Raw genomic sequence first — 17,210 nt, forward strand, 5'->3', positions numbered from 1 at the left:
TCCAGCCTGGTGGAGGGCTTTTTTCCTTGTTTCTTTTTTCCGCTCAACGTTCGCTTCTCTCCTTACACGGCGCAGTAGATGTGGCAGAGAGTACAGAATTGCGCTCATGCCCAAAGCGTCTACATTTCACCTCCGATCCCCCCAGGGTTTTGTAACTACACGCACACACACATGCATGTTCAGTGAGAGGTGTTAAGTAAGTGTCAGAAAATAGGTGCTTTTATTTACGGGGCTGTGCATGAACTGTACGCAAGCATATCCCAACAAAACAATTTTTTGTGGTGTGATTTTTTTTTTTTTTTTTTTAAGCATGTCAGCTGATTTAATATTAGAAGAAACCAGGTGCATGTTTACTAGGAGTGAGAGAATCAATTCTCTGATGCATTGAGATTCTAAATAATTATAATTGAATAAATTATAAAATAAAGCTTTTTTATTTATTTTTTTATTCATAAATCAGAAATATGAATCAGAAATTGCATTTAAAATGGAGGAAAACAAAAAAATAAATATGCAGTGTGTTTGAAGTAAATAAATGTGCACTACTGTTCAAAAGTTTAGATTTAAGGTTTATATTTTTAATGTTTTTGCAAGAATTCTGTTTTTTTTCTCAGCAAGACTGCAGTTATTTGATAAAATACAGAAAATGGTTCAAAAAAGCTGAATTTTAGGCATAATTAGTGCATCTTTAGTGTCATATAATCCTTAAGAAATCATTCTGTTATGCTGATTCTTCTTATTAGAACTTATTTGCGGTAGGATATTACAGTGTAAAAGTGTTTACTGTACTGTACTGTGTTTACTTTAATCAGTTTAATTGCTGAATAAAGTATTAATTTCTTTAAAAAAAAAACTGACTTTTGAACAGCAGTGCATTTGCAAAGTCAGATTGCTTGCATGTGGCTTTTCATTTAGACAGAACAAAAGCTGCAGTGATTATATTTTTACACATGCTTATTATATTTAATTTGGTGGGTCACCGAAGGCATTTTAATTCCTGCTTTTATGCACAATCTTTAGAGAATTTCAATACCAGCAACCTTAACTTTCCAAAGAAAGTGAAATGCATCGAGAATCATTTAAGAATCGAATCTCGGAATGAATCGTGAAGCACCTAAAACCTTACGTTAATGTATTCATGTAACAGATTGAGTAATGTAAAAACATACTAAAAAGGGTGAAAGTGCGAGGAAAGTATTTGCATTTAAAGTCGGCACTGTCAGAGGTCTTTTCTCTTTAGAAACTCAACTGTAGGAAAAGCAGTGACGGTGTTAACAACAGCAATTACCTGCTTCTTAGAAGGAAGAAAAAAGGGGAGGGACTCGTTCCTTCGCGCGCTTGTGTGTCTCTGCATACGCTGAGTGCCGTGTCAACCTTGTGTGTGTGTATGGGCGGCGCCTTCATTTGTCTAATATATCTGTTTTTCCCTTTTTAAGGTTCTAGACACCAGGGGGCTTCAGGGGGCCAGGAGACCCCCAGCCCTACGTGCAGTAGCTGATACAATCCACCCCTAAGTGTCTCCGTCTCTGTCTCTCTCTCTTTCTCTCTCTTTCTGTAGCAGGCCTTTGAAGTGGGGTGATGAGGGTAAGTTAATTATCCCCATTACACAGGCCTGGCTACATCCAGCCCTGCCTCAGCCCCAGCCTTCCTCTGCCTATAATTACACTGAGAGGGAGGCAGAAGCTGTCAGCAACATTTAAAACAGACCCTCTGATAAAAACACTCCAGCAGAGAGAGAGAGAGAAAGAGAGAAAGACACTGGCTCCAGATGTTGATGTAGACATTTTAAGTGATTGAAGAGAGTAGTGAAGAGTGCAAAACAGGTATATTTCTCTCTGAGCACTGACTCTTGAAGTCTAAATTCAAGGATTGCTCTAGAAAATTAGTATAAAGGATGCTACCCTTTCAATTTTTTTTTAAAAATAATAATAACTGTATTTTAGGCTTTGTTGGTAATACTTTACAGTGGGTTTCTGTATGTTTACAATCATTTAATGCAGTAGCTAATATGAAACTACAATGATCAATACTTTTACAGCATTTATTAGTCTTTAATTAATGTTAATTGTACACTGTTTAATAGTTTGGGGTTGGTAAGATTTTTTGGTAACCCTTTACAATAAGATGTTATTAGTTAATGTGTTTAACTTAGTTAACTAACATGAACGAACAATGAACAATACATTTATTACAGTTTTTATTAATACAGTTGTTCATTGTTTGTTCATGTTAGTTCACATAATGTTAACAAACACAACTTGTGATTTTAATAATGCATTAGTTAATAAATGAAGTAGAAGTATTGTTCATTCTTGGATCGTGTTAACTAATGTTAACTAATGAACCTTATTGTAAAGTAGACAACGCTTTACAATGTGTCCTTTGTTAACATTAGTTAACTAACATTAACGAACAATGAACAAAACATTTATTACACTATTTATTAATATTTGTTAATGTTAGTTATTAAAAATATGGTCGTTCATTGTTTGTTCATATTAGTTCACATTACTTTTACTAATGTTGACAAACACAACTTGTGATTTTAATAATGCATTAGTTAATAAATGAAGTAAAAGTATTGTTCATTCTTGGTTTATGTTAACTAATGTTAACTAATGGACCTTATTGTAAAGTGGGTAACACTTTACAATGTGTCCTTTGTTAACATTAGTCAGTGTATTAACTAATACTGTACGAATGAACAATGAACAATACATTTATTACAGTGTTTATTAATCTTTGTTATTGTTAGGTAATAAAAATATGTTTGTTCATTGTTTGTTCATATTAGTTCACATTACTTTAACTAATGTTGACAAACACAACTTGTGATTTTAATAATACATTAGTTAATAAATGAAGTAAAAGTATTGTTCATTCTTGGTTCATGTTAACTAATGTTAACTAATGAACAAGTAAAGTGGGTAACACATTACAATAAGGTGTCCTTTGTTAACATTAGTTATTGTATTAACTTATATGAACGAACATTGAACAATACATTTATTACAGTATTTATTCATCTTTGTTAATGTTAGATAATAATAATACAGTTGTTTATTGTTCATGTTAGTTCACAGTGCATTAACTAATGTTAACAAACACAACTTGTGATTTTAATAATGCATTAGTTAATAAATGAAGTAGAAGAATTGTTTATTCTTGGTTCATATTAACTAATTTTAACTAATGAACCTTATTATAAAGTGGGTAACACTTTACAATAAGGTGTCCTTTGTTAACATTAGTTAGTGTATTAACTAATACGAATGAACAATGAACAATACAGTTGTTACAGTATTTATTAATCCTTGTTAATGTTAGTTAATAAAAATACATTCGTTCATTGTTCATGTTAGTTCACAGTGCATTACACTAACTAACATTAATGTTAACTAACAACTTGTGATTTTAATAATGTGTAAGTAATTGCTGAAATTAACATGAACTAAGATTAATAAATGCTATTGAAGTATTGTTCATTCTTAGTTCATGTGAACTAATGTTAACTAATGAACCTTATTGTAAGGTGTTATCAATTTATTTATTTATTTATTTTATGTTTTTGGATTTATTCAATTAAAATGCAGTGGAAACTGTAATATTGTGAAATATTATTGCAATTTTAAAAGCTATTTGTTTCTATTTTAATATATTTCAAAATCTAATTTAAACCTCTGATTGCAAAGCTAATTTTTTAGTCACATAATCCATCAGAAATAATAGTTAATATGCTGATTTGGTACTCAAACACATTTCTTATTATTATCAGTATTAATTCTGCTGTTTAATACTTTTGTCGAAATGTGATACATTGTTTTCAGGATTCTTTGATGTTTAGAAAATTCAAAAGAACAGCGTTTATTTGAAATATAAATATTTTGTAACATCGTAAATGTCTTCACTTTTGACCGATTGAATGTGTTCTTAGTGACCCCAGACTTTTAAACAGTAGCGTATAATAATATTTTTAACTTTTCAAGTTAAAACTAATGAACAAACATTGTATTATGAACTAACATAAATGAATAATGAACTATAGTGTATTCAAATTAAGATTCGATTAATAAATGCTGTAATAAAATGTTCATTAATCCCAATATGGCTGAATCAATCAAACTGAAAGAGCAAATGTAACATGAAATATTCATGAGCATTGCTGATACTTTTCAGATTTTTTCTTTGCATTGACAGCGTTTGGCTCATTCTTTTTAAACTATGTATGTAGCAGTCAGCACCCAAAGCCTTTTTTTCACTTTTTGCTGTTTTTATCTCTCCGCTTGATTTAATTCATCATGATGTGGATAAAAAAGTCAATAGACATTTAGCGCGTCAACTATGGATGAGGTATTTTAATACAAAAAAAAACATGTTGAAAGACTGGGCATGAAAAACCAAGCAGCTGAAATGTTGTTTTTCTTATCATAGTTTGAAGCTCTGCTCTCTCCCTCATTTTATTTTTTTTCAACGGCTCATCTCCTCCAAACACAACAGCGCGGAAACCTCTAAAACTCACCAATACTTCTCAATAACATTACTGTCCCTTAAATTCAGCCCACAAACTCGCACTTAAGACACAGCAAAACTTAAGTTCATTTCTGAAACCTCATGATAAATGCTTTGCTCTAAGAAATCTATCATGGGCAGGAACAAGATTATAGAAATAACAAGATACGGTGGGTGAAATATGAGCTGGTTTTGGACGAAGAGGAAAGAGATAACAGCACGAGATTAGGATGAAATCTAAAGAAGTCTCGCTGGCTTCTTTTTGATGTCTTATAAAATATACGACATGGCGACTACGAGAAGGGCCGCTCACGATGTTAGCTTAGCCTCGTGACTTGATTTTTATCCTGTTATGCTTTTACATTTCGCTACGCTCTTCTTCCTCCCTCCCATTTTTCTCTATAATCAGGAGTCTGTGTTCTCTGGCAGGAAAGCTATGAGTTTGGAAAAGCGGTCCAGGCTCGTACGTCGTACAGTGCCGCTCGCCTGTTGGGCAAACTTTATAGTGGGCGTTCGGAGTATTTGTCATTAGCGTAATTCGCCGTTCGCTTTTACGCGCGTTAATGAAGACCTCACCTGTTCGGCTCGCTCTCAGAACAGTCTAATTGCAAAAAATTAACCTGTCAGACGCTCGCATGGCAGTAACCTAAACTGGAGCAGTCAGATTGCAGGGCCCTGTATGTTTTCTTTCTTTTTCTCTCTCCTTTTCTCTAGCTCTGTACTGCACTCTGTGGGGTTCCAATGGCTTCCCTGAGCCAAAGCACCGAGGCGAGCAATTAAAATGGAAAATGACAGCATGAGGGATGATGATTACCGTTATACAAAAAGCCACATTTATGAATTTAGCAGATAACTGTCACTTCTCCCTTGGCTCTTATTTGCCCCGTGCTTTTGTTAACTTAATGTCTTCAGCGATTCTCACCCGAGGAGAGGGCTAGAGTTCTCTTTTTAATTACTCTGACACTTGACACTTCTGAACTGTTTTTCTGTTTAAACAGAAGAATCAAATATTCCTCCTTTTCTTTTTCAAGTCGATGAGGAAACGCGCGTTCATTTATACCGCACCTGGAAATTGATTTTAATGTGAGCTTTTTGGGGCTGTTTTATTTATTTGCTTAAAAAAATCCATTTAGCTGCTCTTAGAAATGAATTGCCTAGAGGAAGTTAATGGACAACGCTCTAGTATCCCTTAGGATCCCTTACATCAGCGTAAGGGGGTAATCTCTCTCTTTTAGCAGAGAAATGGCGGTGTTTTCTGTGCAGATCTGTCATTGGCTTCTTTGTTTGTTTGCTGAGGCGACCGCGCACATATGCTCAAGAGACGTCGTCTGAACGAATGCAGTTGTGTCCACCGCTGATCAGTTGTAGCGCTTTGTTCTCAAGGTCAACTCGAAAAATATGGGAAAATGGCAGTTCAGTTTGTCGCTAAATAAGAACATGGCTGGGCATGTTGAGATGTCGTTTCACAGACAGCTGAAAATGAGACGTGATAAAATTAGAAAAGCCTTGAGTCATCTTCGGTTTTGAGAAAACTACTTCGAAAATGTAGCTTGCCAAGTTAGAAACTTCACATCATGTGAGGTAGTTTGTAAAGGAACACTGCAAGCAACAAATTATATATGTATATGTAGGTGTGCGTATCTATCTATCTATCTCTTATATAATTTATTAGTTTTATTACGTTATTATGTGTGTATATATATATTTATTAGTTTATTATTATTTTGTTATTAGTAGTTTTTTTTATTATTGAAAAATAAACTAATGTTATTTATTTTTATTCTTTATAATTTATTAGTTTTATTACTTTCACTATTCCTTATTAGTGAAAAAAACTACACTGAAAATGTATTTATTTATTTTTATTCTTTATTTTATAAATGTTATGTTAATACTCTTTAATTAGTGAAAAAACTACATAGAAAATGTATTTATCTAACGAATAAAATAATAAAGTAAAATATAAAATTATATATATATATATATATATATATATATATATATAGTTTTATTTATTACTATTTTGTGACTAATATATATATATATATATATATAAATTAATATTATTAATTATTTTTTAATATATATATTATATAGTTAACTATATATATATATATATATATATAGTTGTATTACTTTATTACTATTTTTATTAGTAATTAAAATATATTGAAAATTTATTTATTTTCTTTATAATATAAAGTATAAAGAATAAAATGTAAAAAATAAAATATAAAATAAAAATTCTCTCTCTCTCTCTCTCTCTCTCTCTCTCTATATATATATATATATATATATTTTAATTTTATTTTATATATATATGTGATGCGATCTGGGAAAACCCGTTGGGTGTTGCGCTGGGCCGTTTTCAGGAAAAATGAATGTCATTTTTTTTTTTTTTTTTTTGTCAAAATTAGGTTTTCATTAAATTATTATTCTATAACATCTTGTCTATCGTCTCTGAAAATATCTTGGCGAAATTCACTTGGTTAGTGCAGAAAAATAGCCATTTATTGCAGCAAGCAGAAATATGTCTTTCTCTTATATTAAGAATGCGCTGCTGAGGTGCTTTCCCTTAACACCACAAAAAAGTTAACCTATCAAAATAAACCACGTAACATATTTAGTAAAGGCGTATCAATTCACGTTCTCCGCCAGTCCTGTGTAAACTACGGCACGCAATTTTTTTTATTTATTTATTTTTTAATATTGTGTGACGGCAGAGCACAACAACGCCGTCTTAAGTACTGCAGCTGCTCACTTAACCGATCTTACTCGTCTCAGTCTGCTCAATCTTGGTGATGTCAGTGCCCTAAACGATGTTATAATGGACTATTTCACGTCCAGAGATAAAGGATCGGAGTTAAAGATTACTAAAGAGGAGGAGTCTGATGACAGTCTGTTTTATGCACAGCGCGCGAACAGTTGCGCTGCACTCGCTTTTACTACAAGGTAGGCTGCATTATTCGTGCTATCTAAACATAAAAGGGGTGATCAAAAGTTCGGAGACTATGCACATGATAAACAATAGGAAACAGTTGTTAGTCTGTTTGTGTAATGATGCAGTATAGTGCTCCTGACTTGACAGACAACTCTCGTTAAACCCGTAAAGTGAAAATGAAAGTCGTCTTATTTTAAACCCGTTTTTCTCAAAATTCCATTCTTGAAAATCATCGCTATCAGCCAACTTAAGATAGCCATAACTTTGGTTATGTTCAAGCTATCAATGAAATAAAAACAGTTTTAAAAAGGGCTTGAACCCAGCTTTCGTATCAAAAGCTAAAAAAGGTAAAATTTCACCATGTGTTAGGGTTTTCCTAGATCGCATCTATATATATAGGGGTGTAATGATACACAGATGTCACGGTTCGGTATGTACCTCGGTTTGAGGGTAGCGGTTCGATACGATTTCGGTACAACAGAAAAAAAACCCCCAAATCTACTGCACTAGGTTTCTTTTCATTTATTTTAAACAGACAGTAGTACAAATTAAAAATTTTCCACCTGCATGTGAAAATACTAAATATTATATCAAATTAATAACAAATATAGGCTATAAAATCTGCAGTACATATATACATACAAAGAATAAATACCTAAAATATATATTTTATTTAGTTAACTGATGGACAAGGGAAAAAACTGTGCGACATGTAACCTAGTCTACACTGTAAAAAATAAAAAACACAATTTGTTGAGTCAGCTTAAAATAATTTGTTATCCTGCTGCCTTACAATTCTAAGTTCAGTCAACTAAAATAAGTTTAGTCAACTTGAAATGTTAAGATGTACTAAGTAACTGTGTTTGCTAAACTTAACAGATGGGTAAGTAACCCAGCTGCCTTAAAATTTTAAGTTGATTCAACTCAAATATCTAAGTTGTCAGTATAATTTAACATTTTAAGTTGAATAAACTGTTTTTGAGTTGAGTGAACTTAAAATTTTAAGGCAGCCAGGTTACAAATTATTTTAAGTTGTCTCAACAAATTGTTTTTTACAGTGTATATTTGCTGAGTTTCACTTCAGTTTTGTGACAGAAAGTAAACTCAAATGGCTAAAAAAGCGACATTCTATTTGTTTTTTGTTTAAGTTGATTTTACTGGTATGAGGAAAGTTGAAGTAATGGCGCCGGCTCACACAAACACAAAACATATCAGTTCCAGACTGCTAGCATTGCTAACTTGACAGCTCAGTTGGTACTTTATCAAAATAAAACACAGTGAACCAAACATCAGCACGCCCGTCTCAAGTGTGTCACCGTTAGAGCGCGACTGAAGTACAAAGTTTATGATTTACATAATAAATACAACTCACGGCATTCGCTGTTCTTCTGCTGGTCGGTTATCAAACAGAGTTGCATTACTGCGGGCACCCCCTTCTGGATTGAGGTTGAATTGCATGTATTCGTTGTAAGAGCCTCGCGGACCGAACCGAGATGCCCGTACCGTGACGGTTCGGTACAAATAAATGTATCGTTACACCCCTAATATATATATGTTTATGCTTTATGATTAAAAAAACTACATTGAAAATTACATTTTAGATGTGTGTGTACTGATTATTAAAATTATTCAATTATTTATTGAAATGATTGAATCTGTTTTTTTCTTTATTTAATGTAGATATTTACATTAAACGAAAAAAAAATCACTTTAGTAAACAATTGAACAATAATGAATGATTATGTAAATTAATCTTTTCTTTTTTCAGTTCACTGAGATGATTTGATCTGACCAAAATAACTTGCTAAAATAAATCATAATTTGGACTATTTCAGAGAGGGAGCGAGAGCTACCTCTAAGCTATTATAACATGTTTAGTTAGTGGCTTGCCACTACTGTATTTTGGTTACTTCCCAGCACTCATCATCGTATCATTATGACACTCCTAAATTTAAAAGCTGCAGACCCTTTTGCAGTCATTAGCTGTCTCATCTGTTCCGTCAGATTTATTTTAGCCCTCTGGAATGAATAACATGATCGGTTATAGCAACCTCTGACTGATCTCAGGCCTTCTTACGTGTTTTCATTTATAAATTGAAGCATCAAAAAAGCAATTTTGCAACTGACATTCACAAACAGGCTTTTTGTATTCCAGCCACACGACATAAATACCATCACAGTCTCCTCATGTGCGGGCATGATGTCCTCGCATATTTCAGCATGTGCAGCACATGTATCGACAGCTGAGAGGGTGATGGAGGGCGCGAGCGGGGTTTTATTATTTCAGGTCCATGTGGAGAGGATCCTCGGGGTGTCGTCATCAGTCCTAGTGAGAGCAGACGTCCAGAGCACTGGCTCCAACAGTCTGGCACCACACTGTAAAGAGATCCAGCTTCCACACACTAGCCGGATCAATAGAGAGAGAGAGAGGCAAGAGAGAGACTTCTGGAAGATTCTCTGTTGCATATGCGTCAGGTGGATTAGGCCACAAAGGATGGCCCGTATGGCCTGCGGTGCATTAGTGGTACAGGAAAATATGGTGTCTCGTCAGGACGCATTAGGATTGCATGTTGATGGACTCTAATGTTGCGTTACCACAGTTGTTAACATCGCAAATCTAAAAAAAAAATTTTTTACAAATAATTGAGAATTAAATCGGTTTCAATAATCTTAGTTTTTTTTTATATTGAAACAGTTTTCACTAAGAAATTGTTAGTAAATAATTAAGAAACTGCAAGTAAAAAAAGAAACTGCTGTTGTATTAAATTTGACAAAATAGAATTTGATGTAGAAATACTGAAATATTAATTTCTTACAAAATATACTATAATAATCTTTATTTACATATTTGAAAATGTATTTTTTACATGTACTTTTATACTAAAGAATTAGCTTTCACTAAGAAAATGCTAGTAAATATCACAAATAATTAAGAACCTGCATGTAATGTTGAATTAAATGTGAAATTTTGAGGTAGAAATACTGAAATATTAATTTATTGCAAAATATACTCTAATAATATATACCAAATACTAAAAAAAAGCAGCTTTGAAACAGTTTTCACTAAGAAATTGTTAATAAATTTCACAAATAATTAAGAAAATGCAAGGGACATGTTGAATTTAATATCAAATTTTGAAGTAGAAAGACTGAAATATTATTTTTTTTTGCAAAATATACTCTAATAATCTATACTAAATACTTACAAAATTGCTTTGAAACCGTTTTCACTAAGACATTAGTAAATATCACAAAAAAGTAAGAAACGTATAATGTTGAATTAAATGTGAAATTTAGAAACAGAAAGACTGAAATATTAATTTATTGCAAAATGTACTTTAACAATATTTGCTTCATTTACAACTTTGGAAAATTATTTTTACATGTACATTTATACAAAAAATAATTTATACTAAATACTTAAACTGCAAGTGATATGTTTAATTAAATGTAAAAGTTGGAAGTAGAAAGACTGAAATATTAATTACTTACTAAATTTACTTTAATAATTATACTAAATAATTTCACAATTAACTAAGAAACTGCAAGTAACATGTTAAATTAAATGTGAAATTCTGAAGTAGAAAGACTGAAATAATAATTTCCTGCAAAAATATATTCTAATAATCTATACTAAATACTAAAAATAGCTTTGAAACAGTTTTCACTAATAATTTTTTTGAGTAAATATCACAAATAATTAAGAAACTGCAAGTAGCATGTTGAATTAAATGTTACATTTTGAAACCGAAAGACTGCAATATTAATTTATTGCAAAATGTACTCTAATAATATTTGTTTTATTTATATCTTATAGAAAAATTATTTTTACATGTACATTAATACAAAAAAAATAGTTTTTAAACAGTTTTTACTAAGAAATTAAAGGTAAAATTTGGAAGTAGAAAGACTGAAATATTAATTTATTGCAAAATATACTTTAATAATCTTTGTTTTATTTACAACTTTGAAAAATTACTTTTTTACATGTACATTTATACAAAAAAAGCTTCGAAACAGAAATTGCTAGTAAATTTTACAAATAATTGTGAAGCAATGGCAAAAAATGTTGAATTAAATAACATTTTGAAGTAGAAATATTGAAATAGTTTTTGTTGTTGTTGTTGTTGTTGTTAAATGTACTTCTATAATCTTTGTTTTATTTACAATTTAATTTTTACAGTGTATTTTGCACTGAAAAAAGTTGGCTTTGTTTTCTGCTAGCATTGGCTTCTGTTTTTGAAATTGTTAGTAAATATTACAAATAATTAAGAAACTGCAAGTAACATGTTTAATTAAATGTAAAAGTTGGAAGTAGAAAGATTAAAATAATAATAATTTGTAGCAAAATGCACTCAAATAATCCATAGTAAATACTAAAAAAATAGCTTTGAAGTAGTTTTAACAAAGAAATTCTGAGTAAATATCACAAATAATTAAGAAACTGCAAGTTTAATTAAAGTTAAAATTTGGAAGTAGAAAGACCGAAATATTAATTTCTTGCAAAATGTACTTGAATAATCTTTGTTTTATTTACAACTTTTTATACATGTACATTTATACTGAAAAAGAAATTGTTACTAAATACCACAAATAATTAAGAAACCGCAAGTAACATTGAATTAAATGTGAATTTTTGAAGTAGAAAGTCTGAAATATTAATTTTTTGCAAAGCGTACTCTAATAACCTGTTTTATTTACAACTTTAAAAAATTATTTTTACATGTACATTCATATTAATTAGCTTTGAAACAGTTTTAACTAAGAAAATGCTAGTAAATTTCACAAATAATTACGCAGAAATGACAAATAAAGCATTGATTTAAACATGAAAGTTTAAGTAGAAAAATGAAATAGTAACTTCCTGTCAAACAAAGTGTTTCTAACAAAACAGCTGAGAATGTGACAGCAAATTTGACATATTTTTCTTTTCTGACCGCTGAAATCAATATTTTTTTCTCATTTGTGAAGTCATAGAAATGTTTTTCTTTCACGATTGGAGCACAAAAATAGTATTTGTTGTAGTACTTGTTTACCACTAGAAAAGTTTACCCAACGAAGCCCCTATTAAGACAAGAAAATGAAGAAATAGAAGGAAAGATGATGAGTGAAGGTCAAAAGGTCAGCAAGTGAAGGCCAAACACTTTCTTTTCCCCAGGAGGTCTGGATGGGATTGGACTGTGATTATGGGATGGAGGGGAGGAGCGAGCATCTTCTTATTGGAGAGCTGTCAGCTCTGATGCAACTCTACCAGACCATTTTATTTTCCCTGTAACCCTGTACTTCCCTCCCGCATTGATTACCTATGACACACGCTAGCACGGGCTAACCATTACTTTGGTTTTCACGCGTCGCTATCCTCCTGTGGCCACCGTCCACTAGCAGTTCTGTCGCCGTCCCGACATCTGCCTCTCCGCAGGAGTTATGGCCAAACTGTCCGGCCGTAATAAATTCACCTCTTCCATCCTTCTTTCTCTCTCTCTGCTGCTGTCTTCACCTCTCTTACCTCCATAACTAACCTATTTTTCCACATAAGCTGCAAATTGTCCTTATGGAATTTGCGCTGGTGATGTATGGTGCCAGGAATATTTTTACAGCCAGTTCTCTCACACTGTCGCTCTGTATGTGTGGTACAGTTCAACAGCATTGTTTCACGAGCCCAGGGAGAGGATTCGGAGAACGCAGCCAGACGAAATGTCTCGTTCTCGTCCAGACGCTAATCGCTGTCAGAGCTCTGACCTGAGAGACCCTGCCAAAACTACAAAATATTCCTACTGAATTTCTTGAAACTAATATACTCACTGTTTGCCGTTGCGTTTCCATGCAGTTGTTAAAGGTGTTCTGATTGGCTAAAGGTGGAATCGGTAGGTGGTGGTGTGTTGTTTTTCTTAAGTTGTGTATTGTTTAAGATATTTGCTGCCACTAGATAACTATATTGCAACAGGGTTTAATCGCCGTGTAAAAAAAAAAAATAAATTACAGAATAGAGTCATAATGTTTTGAGAATAACAAGTTTATGCTTAGTAATATTTTAAACAAATTAATACTTTTTCCCTATAAGCGTGCATTAAATTCATAAAAAGTGACGGAAAAAACTTTTATGTTGTTACATAAAATAAAATAAGTTTAAGATATTAGGAGTTTAGGGTCAGTATTACTTTTTAAACTAATTTTTATACCTTTTTTTCCTCAGAAGGATGGATAAAAAGTGACAGTAAAAACTGCCAAAATTTTTTACGAAAATAAAAAAATAAAATACAATAAAAATGCAATAAAATGTATTAAAAATAATATCATAGAAATAAAATAAAATGTACATGGTTTCCACAGAGATAAGCATATTTATTTTCAATATTGAAAATAAAATAATAAAAATATATAAATAAATAAAATAAAATAAAATAAAATAATTTCCTGCCACCAAATTATAGTGCAACATGGTTTAAGTAGCATGTGAAAAGAAAATTACAGAATACAGTCAAAATGTTTTGAGAATAAGAAGTTTAAGATTTTAGGAGTTTGGGGTCAGTACATTTTTTAAACAAAAATTTTTAACTTTTTTTTCCCATGAGGATGCATTAAATTGATAAAAAGTGACAGTAAATATGTTTTACATTGTTCCAAAATAAATAAAATAAAAATAAAGCAAAGCAAAATAAAATAAAATAAAATAAAATAAAAATATATAAAAATAATTTTAGGAGTTTGGGGTCAGTAATTGTTTTTAAACAAACTTTTTAAACTTTTTTCCCATGAGGATGCATTAAATTGATAAAAAGTGACAGTAAAAATGTTTTACATTGTTCCAGAATAAATAAAATAAAAATAAAATAAAGTAAAATACAATAAAAATAAAATCTAAATATATAAAAATAATTTTAGGAGTTTAGGGTCAACTTTTTTTAAACTTTTTTTTTCCATAAGGATGCTTTAAATTCATGAAAAGTGACAGTAAAAACTGTTACACTGTTACAAAAAATATATAAAATAATAAATATGATTAAAAAAAATAATAATAATAATAATTTTAAAACTTTTTTCCCCATAAGGATGCATTAAATTGATAAAAAGTGATGTTAAAAACTTTTTACATAGTTACAAAAAATTAATAAAATAAAATAAAAACATTTACTAATTTTTTAACTAATTTATTTTGATCTTGAATTGATAAAAAGTGACAGTAAAACCTTTTTACATTGTTACAAAAATGAAATGAAATTAAATGAAATTAAATGTACATGGTTTCACAAAATCAGCATATTTCAATAATTTCTGAAGGATCATGTGACTAAAAAACATCAGCTTTGAAACTAAAGGAGTAAATTACAATGTAAATTTTACTAAAACAGAAAACAGGTATATAAAATTGTAATAATATTTCACAATATTACAGTATTTTTGATCAAATAAATGCAGCTTTGGTGAGAATAATATACTACTTTTTAATTGTTTTAAAGTTATAAAAGTTATTCAAGTACATTTTGCAAGAAATGAATATTTCCATCTGTCTGCTTCAAAAATTTACATTTAATTCAACATGTTACTTGCAGTTGCTAAACTGTTTGCAATATTTACTTACAATTTCCTAGTGAAAACTTTCAAAGCCAATTTTTTTCAGTAAATACAGAAAATATTACTACTGTAATTTCAAAATGCTTTGACTTTATTCTCAAAATGTTTATTTTTATTTTATTTTTTAAAATATTACTTAATCTAATAATACTTCAAGTACTTTGATCATTTTTATGTTAATCTTATAATGCTTCATTCTTGAAATGTACAGTATTCTTAGAAAATACTTATTATGCAGTGATCTCAAAACACCATGACTTTATTCTCAATTGTTTCTTTCTTTTCCTTTATGTGTCACTAAACTGCTTTTGTACTGTAGGACTTATAAGAGTACAGTATAAGAGTGCCTTAGCAAGCACCACTAATTACCACGGAGTCTTTCTTCACATTATTACCCATAGTTCTTTGATGTAAAGGCAGCGCGTGCCTTGGGCTTGTGAAGACGAGTGGAAAAGGTTGAGTCTTGGCCAGTTAAATGGCACTCAGTTCATGGGTCTCACCTTCCTTTTTCTTCGCAGGCAGTTTCAACTTCAACCTCAGCACCGTGGGCTACCTGTCAATACGATTCATCTCTCTCATTCTCCGATCCTCGCCTCTCGGCCTCCCTCCCTTTTCTCCCTGGGTGCCAGGGGAGTATCAGTGCGCCGTTTTTGCGGAGAGTGATGGGTTGGTGTCAAGTGTGTGTGTTGGGTTTTTGATACGAGGATGTGCGCTGTCGTAGGGTATCATGTCGGACCGAGGCGAGAGGCCTATCTGAGCTGAGCTGCTTTGCCTCTCTCCCGGTCACCTTTCACTGGCAATTAGTGTCCTACCAGCAAACCGCTCACAAGTTGTCAGGAGCGCTTATCATGAAGATCAGCGCCTATCAGTCTCTCCATCTCTTCCTCTCACGTTCTCTCGCTTCGGTTTGCTTTCTACCGGCCATCTCACTTTCCATATGCGTGTGTGTGTGGGTGATGGGTCCCAAATGCCCCTTTACTTGTAAAAGTTTTATGTAGTGAGATCATTTGCTGGGTATCATTGATGTCGTCAATCAACAGCACTCGTCCTCTCATGTCCTTCTGCATGCCAGCCTCTGTCCTTGCAAGCCCTCTGTGTTGTTGCCACTTCCTGTTTTCTTGTCTCAAGTGTTATTAGAGACCGAATCAAAACTGCAAAACTGCCTTCAGTGTGCTCATAAAAGTTGACAAAAATCATATTTAGCAGATGAACACATTTTGAATTTACTGAAACAGGCTTTCAAAGCATTTCAAATGAAAATGTACTACTTTTTTTTCCCCTGTCTGTATCTCTTCCTTTGTTTGATATCCTTTCTTCCTGTTTTTTTGTTTGTTTGTTTCTTTCTTTCGCCTGCCTAAGTTCCACCTTTTTTTATCTGATCCTTCCTTTTTTCTTCCTGTCTGTTCCTTCTTTTCTTACTTCTTTTCCTGTTTGTTTTCCTTCCTATCTGTCTGTGTTCTATCCTTCTTTACTTTCTTTCTTTCTTTTTCTTTCTTTCTTTCTTTGTCTTTCTCTTGCCTGCCTAACTTTCACCTTTTTTATCTGATTCTTCCTTTTTTGTGTTCTATCCTTCTTTTCTTTTTCTTTCTTTCTTTCTTTCTTTCTTTCTTTCTTTCTTTCTTTCTGATCCTTCCTTTTTTCTTCCTGTCTGTTCTTTTTTTTCTTACTTCTTTTCCTGTTTATTTTCCTTCCTATCTGTCTGTGTTCTATCCTTCTTTACTTTCTTTTTTTCTTTTCTTTCTTTCTTTCTTTCTTTCTTTCTTTCTTTCTTCTTTCTTTTGCCTGTTTCTTTATTATTTTTTCTTTCTTTTGCCTGCCTAAGTTCCACCTTTTTTTATCTTATTCTTCCTTTTTTGTGTTCTATCCTTCTTTTTCTTTCTTTCTTTCTTTCTTTCTTTCTTTCCACCTTTTTTCTTATTTGATTCTTCCTTTTTTGTGTTCTTTTGCCTTCTTTTCCACTTTTTGTTATTTGATTCTTTCTTTCTTTCTGTCCTTCTTTTTTTCTTTCTTTCTTTCTTTCTTTTTCTTTCTTTCTTTCTTTTTTTCTTTCTTTTTCTTCCTTTTTTTGCCTGCCTAAGTTCCACCTTTGTTATCTGATTCTTCCTTTTTTGCGTTCTATCCTTCTTTTCTTTCTTTCTTTCTTTTTCTTTCTTCCTTCCTTCCTTTCCTGTCTGTCTTCCTTCTTATC

Source organism: Labeo rohita, chromosome 19, assembly GCF_022985175.1.
Source record: "Labeo rohita strain BAU-BD-2019 chromosome 19, IGBB_LRoh.1.0, whole genome shotgun sequence".
Lineage (NCBI taxonomy): Eukaryota > Metazoa > Chordata > Actinopteri > Cypriniformes > Cyprinidae > Labeo > Labeo rohita.